Here is a 16,558-nt window from a genome sequence, read left to right as displayed (position 1 = left end):
CCTATCTTCTTCCTCCTCCTCTTCATAATTATGATCATAGGATATTTAGATTGTCCTCAAGGGCCTAGGCCTTCTTCATCTGTGCAGCATGAGTATTTCAAGTAGTGAGTAGACATGGCAGGTGCTCACTAAATGGTGAATAAATGAATGAATGAATGCTGTCCTTTATACGTGAAGTCTGGTCTCATTGTGTTCTGCCTGGATTGTATATGTTGTAAGTAAAGTTGTTGTTCAGTCTTTTCAGGTGTCTTGATATGTATATACTTTTAGGAGCGCTCAGAAAGGTCCACTTAGAAAGTGATGAGGTGCAATGGTGAGGGTTTTCAGGATGACAGGTTATGATGTTGCCTTTGTCATCTCCTCTACTGACAGTCCCAGAATCAAATAAAATCCTTTAAAATTTTCAGAGAACAAAACAGTTTCCAACATCTCACCAAATCAATCAGTGCAGTTTTAATGCTCTTTTAAAAGTAGAGATTCTTGCAGTGTTTGGTTTAGAGTGACTCAGACATTTTTAACCAAGGAAATAAAACAGGCAAATAAATCCACTAGGGAAGATAGCTTAGTGGTCTAAGACTCAGGTTAGAAATGGGGAGACTCCCTAGAACTGTGAAGTTCAAATTACAGCCACATTGACTCACCCTTTCGTCTTTTTTGAGATAAATTGAGTTGCAGTTGGTTTATGGTGGGAGAGTTTTTTGGATAAGGTCTCTAAACACCCAAGGTTTGTTTGCTCTGTTTGGACGTTATAGAACTCTAGAGGCATTTTTTTTTTTTTTCTTTAGAAAATGGTTTGCTGTAATTTGTTTGGCCCCAGATTCTGGTACTCGGCTGAAATGTTGGGAAAACAGAGAATTGGCTTTCTCCTATAGTCTATTAGACACTTAATAAAATACAGATGATTAAGAGACCTCTTTCTGCTTCCCAGAGGAGTGCTTGAGACCGGGTAAGAAATAAAAGCAAAGGAATGGGGTGACAAATTTCAAGACGGTACTTTAAACATAAGGCTTGGTGTGGCTAGAAAAATAGCTCTTCGAACTTTTAAACTGACATTGAGAAGCATAAAAATATTTATTTCCAGTATATTTTCAGATAAAAATGTAACAGCACCAGTGATTTGGCACCTAGGCAAATGAAATAAATAATGAGTATAGTAGTGATTATTAGATTATTGAAGATATTAAAGAAATGATTCTTGCTTTTAAAAGGAGGTTCAAATCTAAAATAGTGAGACTATTAAATTTCCAGGTAAGGTTATTTGAAAAATACAGTAAAAAGAGTAGGAATTGCACATAAATGTACAAACCATCTGCATTTCACGGATTTAAAAAAAAAATCTCTATGTATTCAAGCAGAAAATTTAGGTTATGTAAAAGGAACAAAAGGAAGTCCTTTCTTCTCAGTAATACTTAATGCTAAGGTAATTTTGGAATTCCTAGAGTTTGGAGTGGTACAAGGCAAGATTCAAACAGTCCATATCATCTTATGTAGTCACTCTTGAGCCAAAGCCAAAGTAAAATGTTCTCAGATGTGAAAATACAGAAAATATGAACTATTTGTATACACTTTAGAGAAAACTACTTAGACTTACTCTAGAAATATTAGAGGTAAATGAAATTGACGGAGAAAACATAGTATACAGGCTGGAAATCAGGTATTTCTATCATCTAGTACAGATGAGAGTACGAATTTAGTAAAGTCTTATTGAACGAATTATATGTAAATATATATTATCTGCATATATACACATATATGTGTATCATGTACGAAATGATGCAAAAGCCAAACTGAACACTTTAAAAATGTAAAGTAAATAAACTGTGTCAGGCAAAATTTGGGAAACGTCACATGGCTTTGGGATCTTTATAGCATTCACAGGAAGCCATGCTTTCCCTGGGCTGCATCCAGCCAATGACTGAGCAAAACAGCGGGACTGTATTTGGGCCATTTCTGCCCAGTTGTCTTTGCTCTATGGCTCTCCATTGGCTGGCTGAGATGTTCCAGAGCTGTAGTGCAGTCTGAGCCTCTTCCTTCCCCCTTTTCCTTTTGTAGGTGTCAGAACTGTATGGAAATGCTTTTCCCTGCTTTATCTCTCTTTTGTCTTTCAGTCAATAAATCTCTCCACTTCTGGCTCCACCTTGGTGTCCCCTACCTGGAGGACCTGAATTGACATAGAGTGTTTATGTGTGTGCTTGCTTGTGATGAATTGGTAGGTGGAGAAAGTAAAGTATACTCTAAATTCTCATTTTGTAGCAGGGACTCAGAGGTTAGGGAAACTAGTAAAACAACAAACAAGGGGGCTAAAACAGGAAGCATGAGATAAAACGGCAGAGAAGATCAAACTATTACAAATGTAAGGTGCTGCAGCACCCATCCAGCTACATTATCTTCAGTTTACTTCTTTATATCAGAGAGAGGATCTTCAACTAAGATGGAAGTCCAAAAATTCCTGGGTTCTAGATTAGAGCTGTGTGTCTTTGGAATGTTTTGGTAAATCCTTCCATGAAGGTTTCAGAATGTTTTTCTTTCCCTCTGGGTACAGAGTTTCATTGTAGCTTAGGGGAGAAGGCCTAAAAAAATTCCTATCAGGCTCTGAATATCAATCAGCTTCCAATTGTCCAACTTCTGACCATACAGCTACTTAAAAATATATATATATATATATATATATATATATATATGTAATATATATATAATTTATATATATATATATATATTTTATATATATATATATATATCTCCTTTCAAACATCTTGTCAGGTTTCAGCCATGACAAACAGTAAATATTCCTGGCACTATCAAAAAACCCCGTGGACATAAGAGGTGTCCCAACATAAGGTGCAAAAGATACAACCCTCCCAAGATCCAGAGCCACTCCCAAAGATAACCAAAAGAAAGAAAGACAATTCCCCTAAAAGCTGGCAAGAGTTGGTAGGATCCTAGCTGAAAACTGACTGCAACCCACATTCCTGTCCAGCCATGTCCCCCACCTCTCCCCACAACCTCATGGTGCCAAGCCAAGTTCTCAGGACACAAAACGAGGCAAACAAGAAGGCATTAGCTATCCCTGAGAGAGAAAGAATCAGCCACCGATGGGCACCCAAAAGCAAATTCACAAATCACGATTCAGATCAGATTCTCACGCTTTTTTCATGCCAATCTGAATTTGTTCAGAAAGGGACAACGTAAAATCTTACTTTCCTCTTTGACCAGGCACCACAGATTAGAGATCTGGGAGAGCTGAGTTTGGTAAGGATGCTCATCCTTTGCCGGTTTCTGCCAGTTTTCCCGGGATTCCGTGTGCAGGCTCTGGAGCAAGTGGGGTGTCCCAGCAGGTTTCAGCCTGCTCTCCAGAAACTGTGGAGGAGGGAAAATAATTTTCCTTCTGCCCTTTATAGAGAATGCTTGGCTGAGACCTCTTTTTCTCTAGGGGACCTCATTCACTGATAAGCTTATTGAAGATGGTTAAAGGTTCTCCACCCTGGCCCCGTATAATCCAAGATTATCTTTGCTAAGGCTATATTCGACTTGTTCAACCTTAATACGGCATTTTACTCTCGTGAGGCCTTACACTGGACCCAGTCCAGCTTAAGTTGGACCCAGTCTGACCTAAATCCCCTTCAGTTTGTAAGTTAGACCAGGCTGACCCAAATTCACTCCATTTTCTAAGTTGGACCCAGTCTGACGTCGGAGCCAGTCTGACGCGGGACTCATTTTGACGCCAGAGCTAGTCTGAGGCGGGAGCCAGTCTGACGTCGGACCCAGTCTGACGCGGGACCCATTTTGACGCCAGAGCCATTTTGATGCCGGAGCCAGTTGGACGCGGGACCCAGTCTGACGCAGGAGCCAGTCTGACGCGGGACCCATTTTGACGCCGGAGCCAGTCTGACGCCGGAGCCAGTCTGACGCCGGACCCAGTCTGACGCGGGACCCAGTCTGACGCCGGACCCAGTCTGACGCGGGACCCAGTCTGACGCCGGACCCAGTCTGACGCGGGACCCATTTTGACGCCAGAGCCATTTTGATGCCGGAGCCAGTTGGACGCGGGACCCAGTCTGACGTCGGAGCCAGTCTGACGCGGGACCCAGTCTGACGTTGGAGCCAGTCTGACGCGGGACCCATTTTGACGCCGGAGCCAGTTTGACGCGGGAGCCAGTCTGACGCGGGACTCATTTTGACGCCGGAGCCAGTCTGACGCGGGACCCAGTCTGACCCCGGACCCAGTCTGACGTGGGAGCCAGTCTGACGTAGGAGCCAGTCTGACGCGGGACCCATTTTGACGCCGGAGCCAGTCTGACGCCGGAGCCAGTCTGACGCCGGACCCAGTCTGACGCGGGACCCAGTCTGACGCCGGACCCAGTCTGACGCCGGACCCAGTCTGACGCGGGACCCATTTTGACGCCAGAGCCATTTTGATGCCGGAGCCAGTTGGACGCGGGACCCAGTCTGACGTCGGAGCCAGTCTGACGCGGGACCCAGTCTGACGTTGGAGCCAGTCTGACGCGGGACCCATTTTGACGCCAGAGCCAGTTTGACGCGGGAGCCAGTCTGACCCCGGACCCAGTCTGACGCGGGAGCCAGTCTGACGTCGGACCCAGTTTGACGCGGGACCCAGTCTGACTTCGGACCCAGTCTGACGCGGGACCCATTTTGACGCCAGAGCCATTTTGATGCCGGAGCCAGTTGGACGCGGGACCCAGTCTGACGTCGGAGCCAGTCTGACGTGGGAGCCAGTCTGACGTCGGACCCAGTCTGACGTGGGACCCATTTTGACGCCAGAGCCATTTTGATGCCGGAGCCAGTTGGACGCGGGACCCAGTCTGACGTCGGAGCCAGTCTGACGTGGGAGCCAGTCTGACGTCGGACCCAGTCTGACGTGGGACCCATTTTGACGCCAGAGCCATTTTGATGCCGGAGCCAGTTGGACGCGGGACCCAGTCTGACGCGGGACCCAGTCTGATGCCGGAGCCAGTCTGACGCGGGACCCATTTTGACGCCAGAGCCAGTCTGACGCGGGAGCCAGTCTGATGTGGGACCCAGTCTGATGTCGGACCCAGTCTGACGCGGGACCCATTTTGACGCCAGAGCCAGTCTGACGCGGGAGCCAGTCTGATGTGGGACCCAGTCTGATGTCGGACCCAGTCTGACGCGGGACCCATTTTGACGCCAGAGCCATTTTGATGCCGGAGCCAGTTGGACGCGGGACCCAGTCTGACGTCAGAGCCAGTCTGACGCGGGACCCAGTCTGACGTTGGAGCCAGTCTGACGCGGGACCCATTTTGACGCCAGAGCCAGTTTGACGCGGGAGCCAGTCTGACGCGGGACTCATTTTGACGCCGGAGCCAGTTTGACGCCGGAGCCAGTCTGACGCGGGACTCATTTTGACGCCGGAGCCAGTCTGACGCGGGACCCAGTCTGACCCCGGACCCAGTCTGATGCGGGAGCCAGTCTGACGTCGGACCCAGTTTGACGCGGGACCCAGTCTGACGTCGGACCCAGTCTGACGCGGGACCCATTTTGACGCCAGAGCCATTTTGATGCCAGAGCCAGTTGGACGTGGGACCCAGTCTGACGTCGGAGCCAGTCTGACGCGGGAGCCAGTCTGATGCCGGAGCCAGTCTGACGCGGGACCCAGTCTGAAGCGGCAGCCAGTGGGTTTCTTCCGTCAGGCCTAGTCCAGCTCTGGCGCGTTTCCAGAGCCCCGCTAGAAAAAGAAACTTGCAAAGTCTGGCAGCTGGTGACGCAGAACCTGCGGAGCCAGGACCCGAGGGGCCGCGTCCACCACCCCCAGGCGGAGAGGAAGCACCGGCTCCAGGGCTCAACAGGTACCTGGGCCTGGCTGCTCGTTGCTCTTGGGGTCCCGAGGTCGACAGCAGTGCTGTTAGAAAGGAAATTGGGGCATATTAAAATTGTAGGAGTTTATTTGGGCAAAAAGTATTTTGAATCACGCAGCATCCAGTCTAACTGGAGGAACTGTACAGGCAGAAGGGGTGGGAAGGAGGAAGCGGTACTGGCTTTTGCACAGTTACTTTCTTTTAGGTTTTGGCGGAGTCTGTCAGGCAGATGACCCGATGAATGCTGGTTGACTAGTTTAAGATTCGTTCCTGGGAGAGCTGAAACTGTAATTAAGTCTTGGTTTGGTAACCTGGGGCTTAGCATCAATGACTCCATTTGGGGCTTGTTGTCTTGTATATAACACACAATTATATTAGAAGGGCCCTTTAACAGCCGTGCATATTCACTTACCTCGGGTGCTTGAAGAGCGAGGAGAAGACATTTAAAGAGAGAGTGCTTTACCATTTGTTAGAAATGTGATTGTTGCGTTTTCTACTGGTGATTTATATTTACTGTTCAATAGATCAGCCTTTGACAGTTGTATTTTGGCTTGTCCATTTGGCGAATTCTTTACCCTTTAAGAAGAGTATGTGCGATTTACAAATATCCAACAATTGTTTAGCAGATTGTTTGTAGATGAAATACTAAAGCCAGCAGTGTTCACATGTCAGGGTCCCTAGGGAGTCAGGTGTCATTTAAACCAATTCATATGTCTATTACCTTTTTCATTACTGTTCTATGTGGTCTCTCTCTCTCTCTTTCAATCTCTCCATCTCTCTATCTCTCTCCTTTGCCACCATCTGCGCAGCTGCATTTATTTATGGACTCCAAGATGGCAGTGCCATAGGACAGAAGGCATCCAAATCCATGGGCCATTTAGGGGAGAGGCGCCCAGGACCACTTACAGTGAACTTGACACGTGTGAGAAATAAATCTTCCTTGCACTAAGCCACTAATACTCAGAGGTTGTTCATTTCAGAAGCTAGTATTAATCATTCTAACACAGGTCTCAAAACTGTTGCTTAATCTTTCTGTTGATGCAAATAAAGAAATATACATTTTAAACATTACACATTTTTATAGTTTAAATTTTACTCTCTTTTTATAGGAATATGATGAGATCCCATTGCCCAAGTCTCTCCTTAAGAGATATTTGGCTCTTTGGGTGGATCAATTCTAATTTGATACCAATTTTGTCAGATACGGTTCTCACAGCAGAATACCATTATTGGACCAGACATTAGGGAATTGAAAAGTAAAGTTTGTTTTACAACAGAATGTTAGCAGTTAAGATCAGATAAGTCTTCATGAGACTATATTCTTTTGTATGAGTATGTTTTGTATGAATATATTTTAATGGACAGTTTTAGGCCATCCATCACTAAATACCCAAAGAAAATAGAGAAGATTAGTTAGTGGCTGGGTAAGATTTTTCCAAATTCTTTAAATTCTGTATTAAAAAATATTTGGAATATTTATTACATTTTTCAGTTTTCTGTAAAAATTTTGGAGTAATATACACATGCTCTCACTGGTCTCTCAGGTAAGAGCTGAAAAAGAAATTAGGTCACAGAAGTAATTTAGGTTTTTTTTTCTCTTTTAAAAACGTTAGTGCATAAAACATACAAAGTCACCATTTGTCGTGTTGTTGGTTGCCAGAAATTATCTTTCTTCCATTTAGGAAGGTGATAACTCCCCAGAATAATCAAAAATAAGAATTGAAATGCTGAAGAATTCAGACACTGTATAAACTGTGGGATTCCAATCTCTTGTTGATGGGAACTCAGTTACAAGCTCAGGTGTTCTGGTTAAGTGAGATTGCATCTCACATGGCTGCTTCTACAGGTTATCTCTTTATCGTATAGGTTTTTACATAGAAACACGCTGTCACGTCCTCTCTCAATCCTGGTGTACAAAGTTGGATTAACACCTACGTGAGTTAGTAAAGATTTAGCAGGCTCACTTATCTCTACATGGTATTCTGTACCAGACGGGGCCTTGCAAGATGCTTTGGTAGAACTTGGCGGGGAATATATATTCTTTTAATGAATTAAGAAATAAATTACTGTCTCACCATATTCATGCTTGGTAAATGCTGTATGTGAGAAAAAAAACCCAAAAAACCTATAGACTACCCAAATTATTGTTTGCCAAACATGAAGTGCTGCCACGTGGAGCTTGCTGATTGTATAACAACTACTAACTAAATGTAAAGGTCATCTCCCCTTTTGCCATAACATTATGATCAAAAACATTCACCCATGCTTTTAAAAATAACTCCTCTGGCACTGAGAAGGACAGAAGAGAGAAAAAGAATAAGAAAGTAGAGTCATAAGTTTCACTGCTCTTCCTGCCAACATATACAAACCCACATCCAAAACACATCTCATTTACATGCCTGTTTATTTTGTTTTCATGGCTGTCTGGAAGCTGGGACCTTTCTTTTTCTCTAAACTGAGACAAAGAGATATAAAGATAAACTCTGACCCTGCTTAGCTCCCCGTAATGTCTTTGGCCTTCCCATTCCCACCATGGCAAATGTTGTTATCACTGATGGACTTTGGTGTATGTGTAGCTGGGTCACCAAAGGTTTGGAGAGAATATTGTGAATTCTTTTGTTTATTAATTTTGAATTGGAAGTTTTTGCCCTAGGAGTTACAAATTCTACTTGGTTTTAGGAAGATTTGAAGTAGGTGTAAGGAACATAGCAGGAGACTAAATCATTTCATAGAAACGGAAACTGAATTTACAGAGATTTTAGAGTGGGTTATAGCATCCCTGAGCAGCAGTTATTGATAGATTTTTGTTCCTATTGTTGTTAACGAGCACTTTGCATCAGAGATTGCTCTATTTACTTTATAAATATTTACATGTTTAATCTCAATAACAGTCCTATGAGGTAAGCATTATCATTATCCCCATTTTACAGATGAGGAACATGAGGCTCAGAGAATTTAAGACACGTGTCTGAGGCCACACAGCATGTACATGAAAGAGCCTGCTTTGAGCCCAGATAGTATAGTTCTCAAGCCCTGTGTTCTTCTGCCACTATTTGCTCATTCCCCATATTCTTTTCCTCATGAAACCCCCTCTTTTTAAACTAGGCAGTTTTCTTCCTTAGATACAAATGTATACTTGATATAAATCTTTCCTTAAGAAGGTTTCTTTCCCAACATTGAGTTACTGTCATCCCTGTAGGGATGGAAGTACCAATTCCTCAGACTGTACTCCACATCAGGCTGGCCTTACTTCTAGGGGATTTTCAGAAATTGAATCCTCCTAAAATCAATTCCTAAAAACAGCACGGTTTTCTCTCATTGAGTTACTGGTTTCTCTCTCGCATTCTGCTGATTTCAAAAGGGTGCCTTCAGTTGCCATTTCATCTTCTAGAACCTGTCAGGGGCTGATTTCTCTGTTTTCACCTACTCCCTTCCTTTCTTAAATAAGAATGATAGTGATTTGAATGGAGATAGAAAACCCTTATAGGGAATAACAACAAGGAGGTCCAGCACTGCCTCACTAAGTGAGAAAAATACTCTGGTGAAAGATTTTATATTTTTCAAGGAGAATAAGAAATCTCCCCATAAACCTCTGCAAACTCAGCCTTGAACACACAGTAGGAAATCTTCGAAAATGGGCTTTAAACCGGGTATAACTAGCAGTGTGTGCACGCAGCAATTCATCCTGGGATTGTTCTGCTGAAACGTACACTCAGCAGCGAAGTGGATGCTGCATGCTTTGGGGTTCTTAGCCCGTTCACATCTGTGCTCTGAAGAAGAATGCCATGAACGAAGTGCTACTAATTTGTTGTAAAGTCAACAGTTCCCCAAGGGCTTTCCAATAAAACAGGCCCTTTATTCTCTAGGTCTACAGCTCCTTATGTTCATGGTACTTTCTGCCATTGCAAACTCTAAAGTAAATGGAACACCTTCCTTGGCTTTTTATTGCCCTTAAAATTGATTGGTCCAAATTGTCTGAACCCTTATGATCTGGCCACTACTGATCTATCTTGTGTCATCCTTTGATCCCTCATGGTCTGGAAACTACTGATCTATCCAGTGTCATCCCTTGCAGTTTTCTCCTTTGAACTACAGGATCCTACTGTATTTTAATTTCTCTCTGATTCTTCATACCCACTCTGCTTTTATCTTTGCACTCACTCTTCCATCCTTTTGGAATTCGTGCTCCTAACCATGCTTCTGCATCTTTTTTCACACAGCTACTTCCAGTCATCCACCTGGGTCTTACCTAACCCTAGGGAGCTTTTCCACCCTGCTTCCCTACACGCATCAGGTACCTGGCATAGGTTTTGCCTCTCAAAGGTTTATCCCACATGTGACCATTAATGTATGAGCATTTAATTGGTCAAGACACTCTTCAGAAAGAGGGAGCTGTTAATAAGTATGTAGGGACAACAGGGGTAAATCAGGGATGTCCAGGGCAAACTGGTCTATCATGTCAACAACTTGGGCATTTTTTGTTGAATTGCATACTTCCCCCACCGTTTATAAATTACAGGAAAAGAAGAGCCTCATTTGTATGTTGTTTTCTCCTTATTTCCTAATTTGCTACATCTTATTGCTTAATGCGTAATTGGAGTTCAAAAGTAATAACTTGTATATAACAGCAGGTATAGATATAAATATATAAAATGATATACATACAAAATAGTAAAATAATGTATTTATAAACAAGTGTATAACAGCAAAATACAGACTAATGTGCGTATATGACAGCTGTCGGGCAGTGAGCTGGCTGCCATAACCGGAAATACTGATGTTTTCGGCTCTCATCTTACGGGTGAGGAGTCTGAGGCGTGAAGAGGTTAGATGAAGCTGAGATTCAGCCTCCAGTCAGCCAGATACTTAACCATGAGCTTCAGCTGTGCTGTCCTGCTTTTGCCAAACTCCTTGGCAGTTTCCAAGAGTCATCTTAACATGCTGTTCTCTTTGATTTGTCCTTTCAACTCTCCATCGGGCCCAGTAGCCAATACAGGTCATTATTTATGTGACTTATCATTATTCCAAACAGGAAGGAACCTGAGGAGAGTACAAAAACAAAACACAAAACAAAATATTTCATGTTGGTAAGGTTAGGGGAGATATTGGGGGAAAAAAATTGCTAAAAATCTGGACTGGATGTGTTTGAATGAAAGAGTCTTTCTGGCCATGAACTGGCAATCAGGATCAAGCTAGTTGAAATTCTTCATAGAGTTTGAACAGATGCCGTGCAACTTCTGACATTAAACATCATCAATATGACTTATTTCTGTTTCCAGCTGAAAGGGTCATTACTGTGATCTGTGGGATGGTTCTGCACACGAGCCGGTATTTCTCTTTCCTCTCGTCAGACTTGGAGGTAAGATAAGTTCACAGAGAACTTTAACAAATCTAAACAGTGGCATTTATGTCAAATAACTTTTGCCTTTGTAGCTTCTAACTTGGGTTGCTTTTAACATCTAGGGATTCCGTTTTGCTTTATCTTCTAGTTTGTGTTGAATAGTATCCATGCTCTGATCTTAAGAAAAAATACATACCTGAAGCCTCCTTCTTCATCACTTGACATAGTTTTGTGTATTCCATGCATTAGAACATTTTTGGGTTTTCAGCTTTCTCAATATATCATGCTTTCCCATTATAGCACATCACAACCTGACTGGTAGAAACTATGATTGTCTGGTGCCAAGAATAACCAAACAAGGCTCAAAATACCAATCTGATATTATCCCAGGGTAAGCTGAGTTGGAAACTGAAGACAACTGAACTCATAGCCCTTTTAGTCTAAGGGGAATATGGTGAAGGTCATGGCAGGGGGCAGAGGACTCCCCACAGTGTCCCCTAAGTAAGAAGTTTCTGATAGAAGTAGTACTTAGAGGGCAGTTTTGGTTATCCAGCGTTAGTGTTTCACAGCTTCTCAGCTACTTGCTAAGTGTGTGCGTGCCCATCCACTTCTGCTGAAGAACTGAATGAGATAGAAAGTGTTAAAGAGTAAATGACAGAGTTGAGAAATTCCATGATATCTTTCAAAGATGGGATCATAGGTTAGAGTTCATATTAGTTTTTAAAGTATTCTACTTTAAGACCTATTGAGATATTTTAATTATATTAGAGACTTAATCACCATTTTGGAAATGAAAGGCCCAATTTTAAGTCCCTGGAGGTTTGTGTATTAGAGTTATTCTTCTTCTTTCCAAAACAGTAAGTTTTCATTTTGCTACAATTTTTAATTCTAATCTTTTTTTAAAAAATTAATTAATTTATTTATCTTTGGCTGCGTTGGGTCTTCGTTGCTGTGCACGGACTTTCTCTAGTTGTGGCGAGCAGGGGCTACTCTTAGTTGCGGTGCGTGGGCTTCTCATTGTGGGGGCTTCTCTTGCTGCGGAGCACGGGCTCTAGGCGTGCGGGCTTCAGGAGTTGTGGCTCGCGGGCTCTAGAACGCAGGCTCAGTAGTTGTGGCGCACGGGCTTAGTTGCTCTGCGGCATGTGGGATCTTCCCGGACCAGGGCTTGAACCCGTGTCCCCTGCATTGGCAGGCGGATTCTTAACCACTGCGCCACCAGGGAAGCCCTCTAATCTTCTTTATATTAAGGTGTTGGAGTTTATGTCATCATCAGTGAGGTATTTATTTATTTAGTCAAAGGAGGAACATTTTGGAATTTTTAAGATTAACAAATTGGTACCTTATAGAATAAAGGGGACTCTCCAGATATTCTGTTTGGTGCTCTGATTTCATGAACTTTCTCTTTTTGCACAAAGTCACTGAACCCTTCAGGCAAAGTTTTCCAATTATTATTATTATTTTTAGTACTTCTAGCTCCTGGAAATCCAAGATATCCATAGAAGTTCAGACATACTTAGATGTTGATCAGAATCAAATAGGTTCACTCCGTGTAGGTGTATTCCTATTCCTCTAGTGCAACTAACATGAAAGTTATCATCTGCAAACAAAACAACATAAAAACAAAAACAAAAAATGACAGTTATTAAGGCTTAGTGTGTGTCAGAAACTCACTAGAGAGCTTTGGATACAAGCATGAATAAGGTATAATTCCTAACCTTGCAGAATTCACAGTCTAGTGGGAGACAAAGATAAACAAATAGCTATAATTCAGTGCACTATGTTCTATAAATGAGACATACAGAGTTCTATTAGAACACTGGTAAAGGAGTGGTTGATTTCTCTGAGGGAGTTTTGGAGAGTTACAGAAGAAAAGATAAACTTTGAATTAGATATTAGAGGGTGAGTTGATTCCCCAGGTAGACAGGTGAGGCAGGCCACTCCAAGGAGTGGGAAAAAGTCCCCTGAACATGTTGGGAGGATGGGAAGTGGTCCATGGACAGAACACTGATCAGAGGGCGGGGAAAGCAGGACATCTCAGCAGGAGCACGTGTGCCAAGGGACTTACAGATAATGTGGAGGAGGTTAAACGTGGGTGTCCTACCAGGTCAGGTATCATGGGATGGTGAAGAGACACCTGACCTGAGAACCTGGCCACCTGTGTGCAAGCCCTGATCCTGCCATTATCAAGAAAGTATCACTCAACGCAAATTCTTCACCTTTCTTACCTCTCAAACGAGGCAGTTCCTGCAGCACTAAAATTCTGATTTTTTAGATTGAGGATAATGTTTCATCTGAAGAAATACTAAGTTAGAAAAATGAGCTATGTTTGACTCCAAAACTAGAAATATATTTAATTCCTATTCTAGTAGTAGTTGCGTCAGCTTATAAATAGAACTGAATTTATATGGTGTAATCAAGCAGGAGACTTGATGTATAGGCTGACGATCTACAAATACCCTCAGTGAAATACTATAAATGAAGAATGGAACATCACCTCCTCCAAATTTGTAAGAGAAGAAATAATGGCCTGGGACAAAGGACAGGACTATTTTTCAGACTAGACCTGACAGCCTCCCTGATCTTTGAGAGCATCTGGGCTGCACTGCAGACCCCCTAGGGGGGTGGGGAGGGGCTGCTCTAGACACTGGAGGGCAGGCAAGCGAGCGCTTGACCTGCAGAAGAGGAGGGAGGACTTGAAGTAATAAGACGCCAGGACAGTAATTTGCAGGCTGAACTGGAGGAACGATGGACTTCACGAAGCTCAGACCTGATGCTGTCTTACTGGCTTTCAGCTATCCACTGGCAGTCGGCACAAGGATACCACTCCAGCAAGCATAGCACCCAGGATTCCTCACTGCCTTTTAGGGAAGTTCCATTGGCTCAACATCTGCTGTATATTTGGCACCACTGTACTCACTCTACACACAGGGAAGCGCTGAGAGGGAGAAAGGGTATGTTGACATATACTGAACACTTACTAAGTACTGCAGGCTGTGCAGTGCTCTCCAGGTAACAGCATCTCGTTTAAATCTCAGAGCAGTATGTCATTATTATAATCTCTCCTTTGTGTAAAATGAGGAACCTGAAACACAGAAACGATAAACAAAGCTGCCCAAAGTAAGGGGCAGAGTCAAGCTTTGAACCTAGAATTCTCTGATTCCAAAGGCCATGCCTTGTTGCAACATCCTAGGAGAGTATTGTCAACCAGTTCCCGATAGGATTGGTTTCTCACTGGGGCATTGCTTATAATCTGCTGGAAGATTTTCCTTAATAAAAATGTTCCATTTGAATCTATTCCTGCAGGTGGTAGAGACACAGTAATGGCTGACACATGACCAGTGGAAGGGTGTCCATTTTTCTTTCTTTCTTCAGTTAAAGTTCTGAATTGGATCCAGCTGTTCCTTGATGCAGAGGCCAAAAGACCCCAATATCCTGCTCTTTGTTTTCCTGGAAGTTATTGGCTATTGTTAGCCATGGAGGCCAGGTTGGAAGCCCTTAAAGAACTAAAAAGTTGGTCAGTGGTTACTGGGGAGCAAGGTCATGGAACAGTGGAGATGACGGTATTTTAAGATCAAGCCTCAGTTTCAGGTCTGGCTAAAGCCATGTGTTGACCCTCATAGGGTATCATCTATAAATAGACCTTAACAAAGAAGCCAAGTGGACCCTGTTCATTCTTTACTTAGAGCAAATAATAATGTAATGATTTTAACAATAATTCTCATGACTTCTCAAGTCATTATTGCATGCTAAATCCAGAGCTAAGCTGTTTATGCACATCATCATCATCATTTTTTTCTCTAACATTTACTGAGCACTTATTATGTACCATGCTCTTGTACTAAGCACCTCAGTCTTCACCATCCTGTAAGGTAAATGCTAATATATTCCTCATATTTCAGGCAAAGGAGCTGAACCCTAGGTTAACTAGCTGTTTTAATATACTTTGATTAGTTAATGACAGAAGCAGGGGACTAGAACAGAAATGTTTACTGAGATTCTCAAAGAGCTAGAAAGCAGTTGCAATAGGATTAAAAGGAAGGGACAGAAAATAGCAAAACTATTGAGAGGACTGAGCAATTTGTCAACTTCTTGTACGATGCCAGCATTAACCCACTGCCTCTTTTAGTGCCTGTTCTCTCTTTTTGTCTTCTGGTTCTGCAGCCAGAGGGGGCTGACCATTTGGATTGGCGCAGTCTTAGGATGTCTAGAAATGGGATTCCCAAATATCCTACTGAAGTGCAACTCCACTGAGATGACCAAGCATGCTCTTGGTCGGGCAATACTTTTATGGATCAGCTTGGTTAGAATAAGAAACTCATTCACGATAAACTTGGAACTCAAAAGGGATTTTTGTCTTCCAAATGTCAGATGTGATAGAGGGCTGTTGGTGAGTCACTCACTTTTTCAAGGAATACAGGCATAATTCCCAGCGGAATAATGAGCCTCAGCCCACTGGCGCCCAAGGAGCTAACACAATGGGCAGATGTCCGAACCCTACTGGCCACATCCCAGATGCAAACAATAGAACACTGGCCAACTTCTACTAAAGAGAATTTCTGAAGCCATGGTATTGCCTTGGCCAGCCAAAGATGCATTATGAGACCACAGTTATCCACAATAGTCTCACTTCATAAAGAAGGAAAGGATTGGGGAGGGGAAGTAATGTGAGCTTACATTCTCTGATGGAGTTTGAGGAAAAGCGCTCAGAGATTTTGCCTCTTTGCCCTTTTGGATGATGGATTGCTTCAGTTTTATGAAATGCTGGGGCTAAATCCCTTCAGGGTTGGGACTACATGAATATTAATTGGTCCCAAATAAGAAGAGTAAGGCCTTGCTCATTGCCGGTCTGGGACAGTCATCATCATTGGTCTTTTCCAGACTCACTCTTTGTTTTAAAGGAGATCTTTTTAATGGGGGAAACTCAGAGAGTTAGACTTGGGAAGGAGATTTTATTAAGCTTTCCACAGTCATGAGTTATTTTATTCCTCAAAAATTGCATCATGTTGAAGAACCATAATGACATTGAATTATCTAAGCAGATCCTATTTCATATCCTCTAAAATGGATGCAGATTACAAAATTTAGAATAAGCCCTTTTTACAGTTCCTAGAATTTTGTGTATTTGTGTGTTTATGTTAAGTAGTACTTTCATATATATCATCTTCCCTCAAGGTAAATAAAGCAGATATTATTCTTCCTCTTTTACAGGCAAGGTCAGTGATTAAATAAGTTGCAAATGATAGATCACAGTGAGTGAGTGTCAAAACTGGGAACTTTAATCTGGGTCTCCTGATTATAGGCTCCCTCTATTGTCTATGTATGTCCTCTCCAGTCCATATGGGTCACTCCCTGCTTTCTACCACTCATTCCATTAATAGGTTCA

General features: G+C 42.8%; 1 long non-coding RNA gene across 1 annotated transcript in view; it reads left to right on the top strand.

Moving 5' to 3' along the window:
• Window positions 1-5,873: 5,873 nt before the first annotated feature.
• The window catches only part of LOC309619193, a 306,317-nt gene continuing 295,632 nt past the window's right edge, over window positions 5,874-16,558 (top strand). Inside the window, exon 1 of the long non-coding RNA XR_014238815.1 lies at window positions 5,874-11,193. This is a non-coding gene — a long non-coding RNA (uncharacterized lncRNA). The remainder of the gene's footprint in view (window positions 11,194-16,558) is intronic.

The sequence above is a fragment of the Balaenoptera borealis genome (assembly GCF_965194805.1).
Source record: "Balaenoptera borealis genome assembly, chromosome: 20".
Classification (NCBI taxonomy): domain Eukaryota; kingdom Metazoa; phylum Chordata; class Mammalia; order Artiodactyla; family Balaenopteridae; genus Balaenoptera; species Balaenoptera borealis.
The sequence above is the reverse complement of the archived record's forward strand: the minus strand, read 5'-3'. Positions and strand labels throughout refer to the sequence as shown.